The sequence below is a fragment of the Dendrobium catenatum genome, unplaced genomic scaffold (assembly GCF_001605985.2).
Source record: "Dendrobium catenatum unplaced genomic scaffold, ASM160598v2 fragScaff_scaffold_1223, whole genome shotgun sequence".
Taxonomy (NCBI): Eukaryota; Viridiplantae; Streptophyta; class Magnoliopsida; order Asparagales; family Orchidaceae; genus Dendrobium; species Dendrobium catenatum.
In genome coordinates, this window is record NW_021319685.1 from 447,340 (window position 1) to 463,264 (window position 15,925).

General features: G+C 34.4%; 1 long non-coding RNA gene across 1 annotated transcript; it reads right to left on the reverse strand.

Annotated features, from left to right (window-relative positions):
- Positions 1-1,164: 1,164 nt before the first annotated feature.
- LOC114580746 lies at positions 1,165-1,645 on the reverse strand. Its single transcript, XR_003702300.1, has 2 exons — positions 1,454-1,645; positions 1,165-1,360 (listed from the first exon to the last, which is right to left on the reverse strand). It is a non-coding gene; the product is annotated as an uncharacterized LOC114580746 (long non-coding RNA).
- Positions 1,646-15,925: the final 14,280 nt, after the last annotated feature.

Below are 15,925 nucleotides of genomic sequence, written 5' to 3' on the forward strand. Positions count from 1 at the left end.
AGTTTTACTTCACATACTTATTTAGTTATTTCTCAAAAACCGCACGAATGAAATCCAACGGCTGAAGATGCGTCTAAGTTTAACAAGGCGGTTCGAGTCAAGTTTCCGGTTCGCCGGTTTCACGGTCCGACCGGTTCAATCCGGTTACCTGCTTTGCCTGTTTTGGTGTTAAAATGAACAGGCCGGCCGGCTGGGTACCGGTTCAACCGGTTAAACCGGCCGGTCCATTCCAATTTTTAAAAAGTTACTAAGATGCTGAAAACTACTGAAGGTTCAGTGCATATGAGACAAATTAATAAAAAAATTGCACCCATATTGATTATGATAGGTATAAAAATATCAGGGGGTTATTGCAAACAACATATAAGGATCACTGTTCAAGTTAAAAAACAAATTAAGCTGAGTGTAATAATTAAAATAAAAAGTTACAAGTGCAGGAATTTTGCTATCATTATGACAAAAATAAAGGGTAGCTATAAATCCTATCTATAAATTTATTAATGCTCAAAAACAGCTATCAAGATATTCATTTCAATCTTGATCCTTCTGTTAAATGTCATATTTGCATCCGAATGTGATTAAATTTTTTCTGGGGTAAATCCATACGGATAGCCACCAAAATTTAGCGATGAACCATTCATTGGTTTCAGCTCTCAATCTATCAAATACAAGATTTATAAATCAGAACTGTGATGAGGAAACACTTATCTCTTCAGCCAATAATTTTTTAGGATATAACAGATTTTCCCACTAAAACCCTCCAACAATCAAACTTAGCTTTTCCTCTAAGATCTCATTAAACTATCTAATGGCTCTGCATCCAGTTGGACCTCAGAGCAAATACCACGGAACTTCCATTTGCTTCCCTCCGATCATAGTCTCCAAAAATAAAAAATATATTAAATAATTATAGTATTTAGTTCTATGAAAAGTAGAAATAGAAAAATAAAAGCAAACGCAGCATGAAATAAAAAAACACCAAGCATACCAGTAGCCGACATATTTTAGGTCTAGTAAAAAGTTTTCAATAGAATCCCACCATGGATAAACTTTAAAATTTATTGTTTACCCAATAGATCTCATTAAACAAACAAATGAACTGCATAAAAATCAAAATCAGGGGTAGAGTGATGTCCAACTAGTCCAACAAGAAAAAAATTAGAGAAAACAACCGAGAGACCTCTTTTCTGCTCCCACAAATAATAGTTTCCATCAACCTAAATCAATGAAACAAAGTAAATAAGTCATAAAAGATAGCAAAACCTTCTGGTAGCCGAACTTTTATGCGTCTCCTAATTTGATATATTCGCATCCTTCCCTTTGGTTGCAGATCGAAGTGGATATCAAAGTAATGACCCTCCTGAGATCCCCAATAATCCATATAACAATAGCAAAAAAAATTAAGAAAAATAATAAGGAAGAAAATTGAGAAAAATGAAGAACAGAAAATTACCAACTGACTTCCTGGATTGATCGATTGTGGCATCCATCTCAATCTGAGCGATGGTGAAGGCTATTGTCGTAACTGTTAAGTGCTCATTTTGTTTGAATGGAAGGGCATAAAAAGGGAAAAGGAAGAGCGAGAAAGGCGGGAGTGACCCACCTTTTGATTTGACTTGGGGTTCCGGCGTGAAAAGTTAGGGTAGACTTTTAATTTTTTTAATTTTTTTTTATTAAAATTTTTCTTTTTTTTGGGAAATTTAAGATCAAAGCATGTATCATTGATAAATGAAGATCAAAACTTGAAGGACTCAGGGGGCTTCAACGTGAAAAAACTCTTGTAGGGTCAAGAACTCGAAGGGACTACACTAGAGCCTTGCCCCTGGTTGCCAAAGTGACCGTCCTGGTTGCCAAAGTGACCGTTCAAGGGGTTGCTGCATAGGCAGCAATCATCATCGTCCTTTCAAAATAAAACATAGGCAGCATTTGGCAAATAGCAACCGAGAAATGTTGAAGCAATTAGTTAACATTCACGGTGTGCTTCAAATTTGCAGTTTTTGTCATAACAACTTGTTTAATCTTAGCAGTAATCGTGGCTTAGAAATCAAAAATACCGCCAAATAACCTATCGTTTCTAGCCCTCCTTATAAATTACACTGTAGCATAGCTAGCAAGAATGTAGTAACATATTTGAATACCAGAGAGCCCTCGGTCCATAACACTATCAAGAGCTTGGTGCAGGTTGGGTCTCATAAGGATATTTCCCAGCCAGGGAAGGAGATTCTTGATAATGTTAAAGGTAAAGTTAAATTCAAAGAAAATGTGGGATGTAGTTTCAGATTCCTCTAGACAAAAGCAACATTTAGTTCCACTTGCAATCCCACGAGTAGCTAAAACTTCCGCAGTTTTGAGACCCCCTTTGAAAGCCATCCAAGCAAAGCTCGAGAATCATAAAGCAGCTTTTTTATGCCAGACAAGCTTGTGCCAAGAAACTTCGTCAAGCGAGGTGTATAAAAATTCCTGGAAAGGGTGAAATTTGGGGTTCTATGCATCCAACCAAAGGTGGTTTTCCAAGGAATTGTTAATATGTATGGTACAAATGACAGAAGAAGTAGAAACATCAAAACTATTAGGTAATGTCCAATTGATATCATTGATAACCATAGAAACTTTCCAATTAGACATATAGGTAAAGTCCTGCAGCTTCTGTCTTTCATTAAATAAATCTACCATAGATTTTCCATTGCACCAAGGGTCCCATAAGAAGGATAAATTGTTACTATAATGGACAAACAAAGTAAGACAATGTTTAATAGAAACAACCTTGTTGCAAAGGTAGTTCCAATAAGCGAAGCTTTTAATAGGCAACAAGTTCCATAAAGAATAATATTTTGCTCTCCACCAGTAAAAAATAAGGCTACTTTTATTTAAAAATCTCCTGATCATCGAGCAGGCAAAGTTGTGCTGAAGGCAGTCAATGGATGGGATACCCAGTCAATCATTTATTTTGGGAATGCAAGTGTTTTTCCAGGAGATGGTGTGGATTTTCCTGAGATTAGTATCCCCAAAATACAGGAATCTAGAGCACATAAGGTTAATGAGTTTGCAACATCCTTTAGGCAAGATAGAACATCTATTCCAATAAGTCAACGTGTTGCTTATGGTGAATTTGAGAAATTGAATCCTACCAACAAAGGATAGAATTTTTGCCTTCCAACCAACAAGAGAAGAAGTGACTTTTTGGATCAGAGGTTGGAAATTATTGGCTTTATCAAGTTTTTTTCTACAAGCTCTGCTAGGGTTTCTTTGTCGCCCTAGGTTTTGGCTTACTCCTTCCTGCCTGCCCCCCTCCCCCACCCCTCTCTTCATCCTACCCCGTCTATACCGCTTCTGTTGTCTCTCCGTTGGGTTGGGAAAATCTTCTAACCATAACCCCTCAAGTTTCAACGGAGTTTTCTAATTCCCTAGCTTTTGTCCCCACACAAAATCTCACAGCCCAATTTACCAGTGATCAATTCCTTGCTGGAGCCCCTGAATTGTAACTCTCTCTTGTTGTATATTCAATGGGCAAAAGGTCGTTCTACGAGGCTTTGCTATCTGTTATCAAAAGGACATGGCATCTTAAAGGAGCTTTATCTCTTCTAACAATGGATGATGGTTTCTTCCTCCTGAAATTTATAGTGATTGAAGATTATGAGCTTTCCTAGACAGGAGGCCCCTAGTTTTTCTCTGAAAACCCCTTCATCCTTCAAAAGTGGAGTCTGAATTTTGTCCCCAAGTGTAAAGAGTTCCCGTCGATTCTCCTTTGGATCAAAATTATGAAATGTCCCCTCTCCTGCTGGACACCGGAAGGTATCTCTAAACTTGCTAGTTCTGTTGGAATCCCTCTAGTTGTCGATGCTCTCACTGTCGCCAAAACTCGTTTAACCTTTTCTAGAGTTTGTGTGCAAATCACTAGCACCTCCACTCTCCCGTATGAAATTTTCTACTATGTTGATGGTAAAACTTCCCTGCTTAGAATCCAATATGATTGGAAACCAGAATACTGTTCTCAGTGCGGCTCCATCATGCACCCCCCTTCTATATGTCCTAAAGACCCCATTCTTCCCTCTAACACAACTTCCAGACCTCGGGGTAGAAGCACCAGTCGCAAGCCATGGTTCACCACTCCCCCCCCCCCCCCCCCCCCCCCCCCCCCTCCCCCGTCTAACCATCCCCAAACCAATGCCACCTCCCAAATTTGGCACCACCACATATAATCTCCATTTACTTCCCAACCCTCCTCTGGGTCCTCTAATACTGAATCTAAATTCCCATTCAGGTGAAATAACTGAGCCTCCTCTCCTTACCTCCCCTCCTAAAAACCCTTCCACAATAAAAACCAAAAATCAATTTAAAGCCCTTTTAGAAAAAGGGAATCTAGAACAACTTTTCAGTACAACCCAAATCACAAATAACTCACCAAACCTTTCAAACCCTAATCAAAACATTCCACCATAAACATCACCCCGTAGTCACCAACCCACCATTCCCACTCTCACATATTAGTCCTCCTCCACCTCTATATAAAGACCACAAAAACCCAATAAATCTCTCAACAAAATCAAAAGCAAACTAGAGGCAAGCAACCTAAAAAGGCCTCTACCCCAACCCATAAATGCCAATGACCTTACCCAATATTGTAGCCTGGAATATATGTAGGTTTATCTCCCAACAAAATCAAAAGCAAACTAGAGGCAAGCAACCTAAAAAGACCTCTACCCCAACCCATAAATGTCAATGACCTTACCCAATATTGTAGCCTGGAATATCCATGGGTTTTATAACCCTGACAAAGTCTTATGTTGCAAATAATTAACCCAAAAACACAACCTTGACATCCTCTTCATCCTTGAAGCTAAAAAATTCCCTTAATAACCTCTCCAATCAATGGTTTCTTGCCAACCACAAAGTGTTCTCTATGGAAGCCTCTTGCCACAATTTCCAGCACTATAATCTAGGGCGTATCTGGATTAGATGGAATGTAAACGCTGTTAATTTCATCCCTGAGATCACCACTAACCAACTCATCCATGGTACCATTATTATTGCCTCTGCCCCCATCTGTGCTATTACCACGGTTTATTGTAGTAATTCTCATTTGGAAAGGCAGTTCCTATGGGACAACATCTATAAAATTGCTAAAACTATTACTCTTCTCTGGGCTATCATTTGAGACTTTAAATGTTGTTGTTCCCCAAATGAAGAAGCTGGCGGTACTGTGCTCAACAAAAACAAGCTTGGTGACTTTAAGCAAGGGTGCCCACTATATGTTTTTATATCCTGGATTAAAGCATATATTATAGTTGTCCATTTCTATATAAGCATCAATGGTGCTCTTGAAGGCTATTTCAACTCTACTTCGGGGCTCAAGCAAGGGTGCCCACTATACCCTTACCTTTTTGCTTTAATTATGGATGGTATTTCCACTTCTTTGGATTTGACCACCTCCAACTCCATTTTTATTGGTATGAGCATTGGTGATTGTTCCATTACCCACCTTATGTTTGCTAATGATCTCCTGGTATTTGAAAAGCCACCTCCACCAATGCACAAACCCTCAACTCTATCTTGGCTAATTTTTCTTCTGTTTCTAGTTTACATGTCAATCCTCAGAAAAGTAGCATTCTAATATCTAAAGATGCTCCTCTAGCTACCTAAATTTGTGAATTCCTCCAAATCAACCAATCCCTTTCTCTCATCAAATATCATGGACTGCCTACTTTTCATTATCAAAATTTAAGGCATAGCTATAATCTGAGATGGCAGGAGTGCCATATAGATGAGCACATGATGCAAAATGTTGCACGAAAGCAATCAGTAACCCTTTTTTATAGAAAAATTAAGACCCTAAATATTAAAGCTGGTTCTCATTTCAAAAATAATAGGAAAGAAGGTTGTCATATGGGCTATTTGGCTTGAAGTAAAATGGGTATAATATATTCAAGTGCTTAAGTTTGAAAATATTAGTACTTAATTGAAATAAAAAGAAATGAAAGTAAAGTAAATTAAATAGAGTGTAAATTATTTTAGTTCTTTTTAGAAGTGAACTATATTTGCCCAATTTTGATCAAGAACCAATTACACTGCAAGCAAGCTTAATTTGACTAATGCCACCTATCGTCGCCCACCACCATCGAACGTTGCCCAGCTACCACCAACCACAACCCGCCGCCACCCGTCACCACTGATTTGGTTCCCCATCTTAAAGGATTTGTTCTTCCATCATTTAAAAGTTTTGATGGAACAACGCATCCAAATCAACATCTAGCACACTTTAGGGCCAGTTGTTGTAATAATGGTAGAACAAATGGTATGTTGAGATACCTAATGAGTAAGTGCTGAAATTTGTAAAGTTAGATCTGATGTTCACTAAAATGTTTGTTGGAGCACATCAGCATGTCACAATAGGGGATCTGGTAGTGGATAAACATAAACCTGGTGAAAGTTTGGTTGACTACAAGGTGGAGGAATATCAACCTAACATGCGAACTTCAACTCCAAGAGTAGCATACTATAGAAAACATTCTAAAAAATATTCAATTGATTTTATATTGAAAGAGTTTCCAATCAAAAATTTTGAAACGTTATTGAGTAAAGCTTCTAATCTTTAAGAGAAAAGTCTCAATTTACTTTCTCAAAAGATCAATTTCTGGTAAAAAATAGAAAACTAAAACCTAATAAGGTATTGGAAAAGAAGTCTGGTTCAATATCTGCAGTTGATAAGGTTAAATTGCAGCAAAATTCTAGTCCATCCATCACAGTATCAACAGTCTATCAAGCCTCCTAATCCATAGTACAAATCTCGACCCATCCCAATCTCACTCCTGAAGAGGAAAGTGATAGATTTGAAGATCTAAAGAATAAGGCTTATTCATTTAAAAGAGAGGCTATAAAGAGGATCTTTATGAATCTTCTAAAGTGCTTACAATTCAAATTTCCTGAACCTAAATATTGCCCATATCACTAGATGATCAGTCATGAGTTTGACGATTGTATAACTTTCAATGAATGGCTTAAAATAAATATCAAAGATGGATCGTTCGTGATGCCCAAAGAGTATTTAGCTTATTCTAGTTAGGGATATGCCACTACTAAATGTGTAACTAGTGAGTCTTTCGTATCAATTTTAAGTTTAAAACCTGATGATGATTGGGATAAACCTTTATTTGTATCTTTTAAGAAAGTTCTAAAAAAGTTTTATCATTCAACTATTCATGTATCTCAAGGAGTGCAGAGTCCCCTCCGGGTTAATCTAGCTTGAATAAGAAGTCCATAACAAAGTTCCTTCTGAAGAACCTAAGAAGAGTTTAGCTAGTTAATCTTCAGCAATTCAGAATGAAGAGTTCAAGAATGAAAGTTACATTAGAATTAATAAAGTTATAGTTTCCTCTAATGGAAGAGCAAAGAATTTTCAACAACTTACACTATATGATTTATATTTTGTCCCGTCAGGGGATAAGAAAACAATGAAGAAAGATTCAAAGTATATCTTATATATATATATGGTAATGATCAAACCAATGATGAACCAAAAAATTACTCTATAGAAACTAAAATAAATTTAAATAAATTAAAATGATCTCTTCAATATTATATCTGATAGTAATTCCCCTATCATCGATATTCAGGGTGATCCTATTTGTATAAAAATTGAGATGTTTGATTCTGATAATTCACCAGATAAAGTATTGAAGATAAATGATCATATGGAATCAAAAGAATACATTGTCCCTTTCTCAGGAGATAAAGTTCATGTTAATCAACATAGTGGTAAGGTGTTACCACCATCAGTAGTTGCAATTTGCAAAGGAAAGTAAGTAGTTAATAATCTCAAAATATCAACACAAGTTTAACCAAATCTAGATGTGGCTAATTCAAATATTCCTAAAGTGAATTATAATGTGTTAGCACATCTCAAAAAATTGTTTGCAAAACTGAGTATCTACGATGCTTTGGTTCTTTCTCAAGAAACGAGGGAGGCTTTAATTGAAGCTTTGCTCGATCTAGAAATCTGTATGGCTCGATTAACATCAACATAGTTGAAAGAAATATTGAAACCAAATAAATTCCAAAAATTACATTCTCAGATGTTAATTTACTATTAGGGACTTTAGATCACAATCTTTTGCAATTATCTCATTTTCTTGTTGATCCAAGTGCATTAGTCAATATTATGATTGTTATAACTCTTGCATACCTAAAGTTGAATACTCTCAAACTCAGTTATGATAAATTATGTTATACTAATTTAATAGGCAAGGTGATAGAGCTTGGAGTTCAATCACTTTGTCATTAGAAATAGGAAACTTAATGACTAAAGCCAAATTTCATATAATAGATTCCAATGCTTTTTATCGCTCTTTTGGGTTGTCCCTAGCAACATAAATATAGAATGGTGTCTTCTACCCTTCATTAATGTATCAAATACTCTCAAAAGGGAGAATAACATTGTATTAAAGATGATTTGCAGTTATTTTTAATTCATAAAGTCGATATATACGAAGATGCTTCATATTATTTTCCTTAGAAGCCTACTATCTTTTTTAAAAAAACTCAAACAGGCTAAAGAAGATGTTAAAAAAAAAAGAAAGAAAAAGAAGGAGAAAAAAAGGAAAAAAAGTAAAACTTTCTGATCTCAAACACGATTTTTGTTGGTCACTACCCCTCCCTTATAAAGAGGTGATAGAATGGATCAACAATTTAAAGGAAGAGGTTGAGGATGTCAAAATTGAGTGGTAAAAGAAAATGAAAAGCAAATTGTGCAAATAAAGGTGCCTACAATACATATTAATTTTGAATCTAGCTCAAAGGAGGAATATAAGTAATTGATAGAAGCCATATGGTGTAAAATATAAGGAAAATTTAAAGTAGCCAAAGTTTGAGATTTTTATAGAGATAGATAGCAATGAGGATTGGGTCCAAGTCATTAGGGAAGCTGATTCAAATCTATCTACCTTGGAGAAATTAAAGAATAATGTGGAAAATATTACCCTTCCTCCACTTTCCCAAAGCAATGTAAAAAGATTATATATAAAAACATCTCTTCATGTAAACCTAGATATTAAAGCCAATATTTTTATACATATTACCAACCATACCACTAAAATCAATGTACACTTCAATGATCCATTTATGGCTGAAATAATGAAACTCTCTTTTTACTGGTACTCTAATTGTTTAAGCAAGTTTGCTAAGTAAGGTTTAACACCATGAAATTGGACTAGAGTCAAAGCTTAGTAATTTGATCACCTGTGGAATGCAAAATAATATAATTATGCATCAAGATCAAGTGTTGGCTTTGCTACTCTATATTCATTTGATCATGATGAATATTGGTTAATTGTATCAAATAATTTAGAGTATGATGGTCTCTTTTTAGTAAATATAAAGACTCTTAATAAACTTTGTTTAGAAACTTCATATGATCTAGATGACTCTCAAGTTAGGAATGCACATTTAGAACTTGAAGAGGAGATTAATATTGCAACTTAGAATTCAAGATTGAGTTTGATATAATGTGCTTTCTTGATGATAACAAAATATTATTATTATGATTATTGTTTCTCTTAACATACATGGGATATATTTTCTTTTTGTTATTTGTGTGTACTAACATTTCAGGCAAATTATACTACAAACTATTAAAGACTTCAAGATAGAGTAGATTAGGGTTTTATATATTTAAATCTATAAATTTTCTAATTTTGTTTAGTCTGAGAGAATGTGATTGTAATTGGGTAACTAAACACACATACAATGGGGGAGTCAGTCAAAACATTAAATTTTAAAACCAATCGTACATTACGATTTCAAAACGTACTGGACGATTTTTAATGGTATTTTCTCAAAAACAAAGTTAATCAAATCATGCCCAAAAATTTGTTTTTGTATTGTCTGTACTGTATGATGGTTTTTTATACATATGACTCATAGAGTATGAAATGGGTGTGTACCAGCTCATCCAAAATGAACTCATCATTTTTGAACTATTCGTACTGTATGAAGTTGGGTCCATATAGATGACTCATACAATATGAAATGGGATTATCCATGTTCATAATAAATAAAGCATGTTTTATTTTAATTATTCATATTGTGCAGTATTAGTTCATACAAATGATTGATAGAGTATGAAATAAGGTTCTTAAATGATCAGACCAAATGAATTAATTTAATTTAGAATTGTTCATACAGTATGATGTCAGTTTGTACAAATGACTGATAAAGTATGAAATCAAATTCGTACATAAATTTTAAAACTATTCGTGCATATGATATGTAATTGTACTGTATAATGTGAGTATGTTCCAATTGTAATTTTTAATTTTCTGGATAAATTTTTTTGTCTTTCATATACAAGAGTCCTAAAAAATGACACTCTTGATCTTGCTGTGAATTTCTCTTAAGAGTAGATAAGGAGAGTGTTTGGGAGAGTGTTTTCAGGAGTGAAGAGTGAGAGATCTCATAAGAGAAAATTGTGGTTGGATTCACAAGGTTGCCCAAAGGTAAGGATCGCCTATTTGATCTTCAAAATTATGCCCTACTTTCTTTAAGGCTCTTGAGAGAAGATTTTTAAAAAGATCATGGTACTCTTCCATCACCAAGAGGGTAAGAAAGATTGTTGGTACTCTGTCATCACTAGGAGGGTGAGAAAGGATGTTGGTACTCTTCCATCACTATGAGGGTAAGAAAGGATGTTGGTACTCTGCCATCATAAGGAGGGTGAAATAGGACGTCAGTACCCTACCGCACTGGTTAGTGGTAGAGAGATTTTATAAGGGCTTCTCCGTCTTGCTGTGGGGGAAAAATGAGAGTCACTTTGATTTAGTGTAATACTTGAAGGACTTTTCAGGGAGTGGATGTAGTTCTAGTTGGATTGAACCACTATAAAATTTAGTGTTCTTCTTTTCTTTTACTTTTTTTTTTGCACTTTATTTTATTATGGTTGAAAAATATTTTATGAAAATATATTTCTATAAATAATCACATACTTTAGATTATTTAAATAAAGTTTCTTAAAATGGTTTTCTAAAATCCAAGAAATTTTAAAATTACTAATTCTACCCCCCTCTTGGTTAGCCTTAGGATAGTTTTATTTGGTCTAATAACTTGCTCAAACTTTTAAGTGGTATCAGATCCTATTTCAAAAATTAAGGTTTAGAAAACTTTTTAAAAAATAATTATGGCTATTTTTGGAAATCGGAACACTCCTGAAAGATATTCGATCACTAGACCACCGTTATTTAATAATATTCATTTTGATTTTTTAGAAAACTCGTATGTCTACTTTTATGCAATCACTTGAATATTGCATGTAAATTTTAGTATATGAAGGTTACACTAGACCCACTAGAATTATTAATGGTATTAGTATTAAAATACAATTTACTGATTAGATATTAGAGGAAAAAGACCTAGCTCTATTAAATGCAAAATATTTAGACTACATGCATGTTTCAACCTGTAAATATGGAGAAGAAATTTGGGATATACTTTGTATAATGTATGAAGGAACAAATAAGGTGAAACATTCCAAATTAAACATTCTATTATACAACTATGAACTTTTTGCATGAAATCAAATTAATCAATCACAGACATGTATATACATTTTATACATATAGATAACTTATTGCATACTTTAGGTAGGGAACTAACATTTTTAGAAATAGTTAATAAAATCTTATGTTATTTACCTACTGCATATGATGCAAAGATAATTAACATAAGTGAGTTAAAAATCTAAATATTTATTCTATTGACATTCTACTTGGATCAGTGATTGTTTATGAGCAAGGAGTGACTTAAAGATAGATTGATGCATGTAACATGTAGAAGGAGAAGAATATAGCATTAAAAATGGATTATTCAAAAAGTGATCAATCACTACCTGAGGATGAAGAAGATATTGCACTCATGACGAGATAATTCAAAAGTTTTATAAGTAGAAAGCAAAGGAGATGTCGACAGTGGAATAAAGGTAAGTTTTACAAGAATGCAAAACAATTCTAATGATGTCATTTGTTATGAATGCAGAAAGCATGGACATATTGAAATAGACAGTTTGAATATCAAATCTAATATTGGCGAGGAGAAAGTTGAGGAGAAAACTAAAGTTAGGAAAAGTAAGAAAAGGCTATAGAGAGTTTTCTAGGCTGACTCAGCTTCAGATTCCATAGAAATAGAATCAGAAGAGGAAGTCAAAAACTTGTGCTTAATGGCAAACAAACTTGATCATTCAAATCAAGAGAAGGTATGCAATTTATCCTATGATGAATTATTTGAAGTTTCTAAGAAAATATATACTGCATATAGAAAACTCAAAAAAATTGTATGCTAAATTGAACATAAAATATTTAAATTTATAAAAAGAGCATGAAATCCTTAAGAATAATCATGCATCCATAGATTATAACCACATGGCATTGTTAGATGAGTTTGATGATTTAAATAATAAACATGATATATTGAAAACAACCTATACTATTCTTTAGAATTAATGTAAGGTGTTTATAGATGAAGCAAATCAAAGAGAATATGAGTTAAAAGTTGACAATGCTATTTTAAAATGTCCAAAATCATATGTTAAAGGAAAAAGAAAAGCTTTTAAGGAAAATAGGGCACCACCTACATTTGAATAATTTTCTAATCCTGATTAGAAGTATGTAATTTTAAAACCTAGGTAAAGATATTATAACTCACATAGATTGGTAAATCATTTTCCTAATGTTAAATATTTTTCATGTGAAATGATAGGACACATCTCTCACACTTATATAATTCATAATATAACACATTTAGGTGGAGACCTAAGATGTATAAATCACAGTATATCAAATATGCATCCAAATTATCATTGCTAAGAATTTGGGTTCCCAAGTATAATATTTAATAATTTTGTAGAAACGCTCTCATACAAATCCTCATGAAAGCAATTGGTACATACATAGTGGATATTCAAAGCATATGACTAGAGATACATTTCAATTCATATTTGTTGGAAGCCATGAATGGAGGAAAAGTGATACTAAGAGAAGATACCACTTGGAAATTGGTAGGTACAGGTATGATTAACAACAAGAATAATTTCTTTATTAAGAATGTATTATTGGTTCAAGGCTTAAAACATAACTTATTACGTATTAGTTAGCTTTGTGATAAGGGTTTTTATATTAAAATTTTACTTACAAACTACATTATAATCCAAAATGAAATTGATGTATTACATGAAAATAGTATAAATAATATATACATGCTTGATTTAAACTTTATTAAATATTTTAATGATTTTTATCTTAAAATAATCACTGATGAGTCGTGGTTATAACATAGACGACTCTATCATGCAAGCATGAAAAATCTTAGGAAGATACTCCGAAAATACTTGTACCTAAACTACACTTCACTAAGGATCACTTGTGTGATGTATGTCAATTAGGAAAATAGGTGAAGTCTTCCTTTTATTCAATTAAAGATATTAAAACTAGCAAATCACTAAAAGTCATACACATGGATCTTTTTGGACCAATTAGCACTATAAATCTAGGAGGTAAAGTTTTTGGATACATAATTATTGATGATTATTCAATATTCATTTAAATTAATTTTTTATCTCATAAGAGTGAATCATTTGATGAATTTTAAAATTTTTCTTATTGTATTCAGAGGAAGCTAGGGTGTGAAATTCTATCAATTTAAAGTGATCATGGAGGAAAGTTTAAAAATTAAATATTGAAAGATTTTTATAAAAAGTAAGGAATTAATCACAATTTTTCAGTACCTATGACCCCTCAGAAGAATGGGGTTGTTGAATGAAAGAACAAAACTTTGATAGAAGCTGCTAGAACCATGTTGGCTTAATATTCACTTCCAAAATATTTTTGGCCCAAAGTGGTTAATACAACTTGTCATATTCTGAATAGGGTGAACATTAGATCCAAGTTGAATATGCACCCTATAAACTTCTTAAGTGGAGAACACATATTCTTTCTCATTTATATGTCCTTGGATATAAAGTTTTCATTCATAATAATGATAAAACTCCTTTAGAAAAATTTGATCATAAATCTGATGAAGGAATTTTTTGGGATATTCTAGTGTTGGCAAATCTTATAGAGCTTTTAACAGAAGGACTTTGGTAGTTGAGGAGACCACACATGTAGTTTTTAATGAATATGATATTTATAAAGAGCCAAAGTTGGAGGAGGAGCATATTGAAGAGATCTCCCAAGAAATTGAAAAACAAATCTTGAAGAGAATGTTGGAACAGAAAGTAAATTACATAGAGAATGAAAATTTTCTAAAAGTTATTCTAAAAAATTAATTTTAGGTGTGTTAAAACTTGTTCAATATGAATTAGGTTGTTAAACCTAAGCTTATGTCCCAGCGGCTAACCAAGAGGGGGGGGTGAATTGGTAATTAAAAATTTATCCATCTTTTAATAAATTAAAACTGAGAATTAACTTTAGTGAATTTTATAGAAAGAGATTTTTCAATTATAAGTTAAAATGAAAAAAATTAAAAATAGTAAAAAAAGACACGAGATTTATAGTGGTTCGGTCAAACACGACCTACATCCACTCCCCGGAGGCACCCTCCGAGTATTGCACTAATACCATTAGTGACTCTCCTTTTGCACCCACAGTAAGGCGGAGAATCCTTTACAAAACTATCTTCCACCACTACCCGGTGCGGCAGAGAACCGTCGTCCTTTTACACTCTTCCCAGTGTTGGCGAAGAACTGCCCGTCCTTTCACACTCTCCCGGTGTAAGCAGAGAACCCTTCATCCTTTCACACTCTCCTACTGTGGGAAGAGAACCCTTGGTCCTTCCACACTCTCCTAGTGTGGGAAGAGAACCCTTCGGCTGTTCACAGTCTCTAAGTGTAGGTAGAGAACCCTTCAGTTATTCACACTCTCTAAGTGTCGGCAGAGAACCGGATCTCCTTGATAGATATTCTCACAAGAAATCTAAAAGGATGAGAGAAAAGAGTGAAGTAATCACAAACCACAAGTAGAGACTCTTACCTTTGAGTACCAGGTGAAACCTTCACGCTATAGTAGTAAGAATCCTCCTTCAAACACTCTCTCACACTCTCTCCTTGACTCTCCTTTAAATTGGCACAAAGAACAGTAGGCAAAAAGATTAAGTGAAAGATTATATTGGACTTTATATAGGTAAGACACAAAAAAATCCAAAAATTGCTGAAATTCAAGTCTGTGAGCAGTTGATCATCCCGTACGATTGTGGATCGTCCTTGACAATTTTACTTAAATCAATGGAAATCGAACACAATGTATATTGGTACGAACTGACTTCATACCCGATCATTGTCCTGTATGAACTAAGTTCGTCCGGTATGAACAGTTATACCATATGTCAGTTCCGACAACTGCAGGTGAAAGTTCGATCGGGATGTTAAGCCCTATGAACTTAGTCCCAAACTAACCAAGAGGGGGGGTGAATTGGTATTTTAAAAACTTCGTTTTTAAACACAGAAATAAAGTCACATAAACCAAATCACACCACGAAAATAATGCGGAATTTAAACGTGCGGAAGCAAGAAAAGAAACACAGAGATTATAGTGGTTCGGTCGACTCGACCTACGTCCACTCCTTGGAGGCACCCTCCAAGTATTGCACTACACAAAAAGTGACTCTCCTTTAGCCCCCACGGCTAGGTGAAGAAACCCTCACAAGAACCTCCTTTTTGCCACCCCGGCAAGGACGAGAACCTATCTCCTTTTGCTTCCTCCTGAAGCTGGCAGAGAACCAGAACCAAAAGCAAAACTCCTTACCTCTACCGACCCTTCCACGGACGAGAAACTCTAGACGAAGACGACGCAGAGAGATCCTTGAAGCAACCCTTGTGAAACCCCTCACAAGCTCCCCCTCACAAGATCCTCTCTCTCTCCTCTCTCTCTTTCTCTCCTCAAGGTCTTCT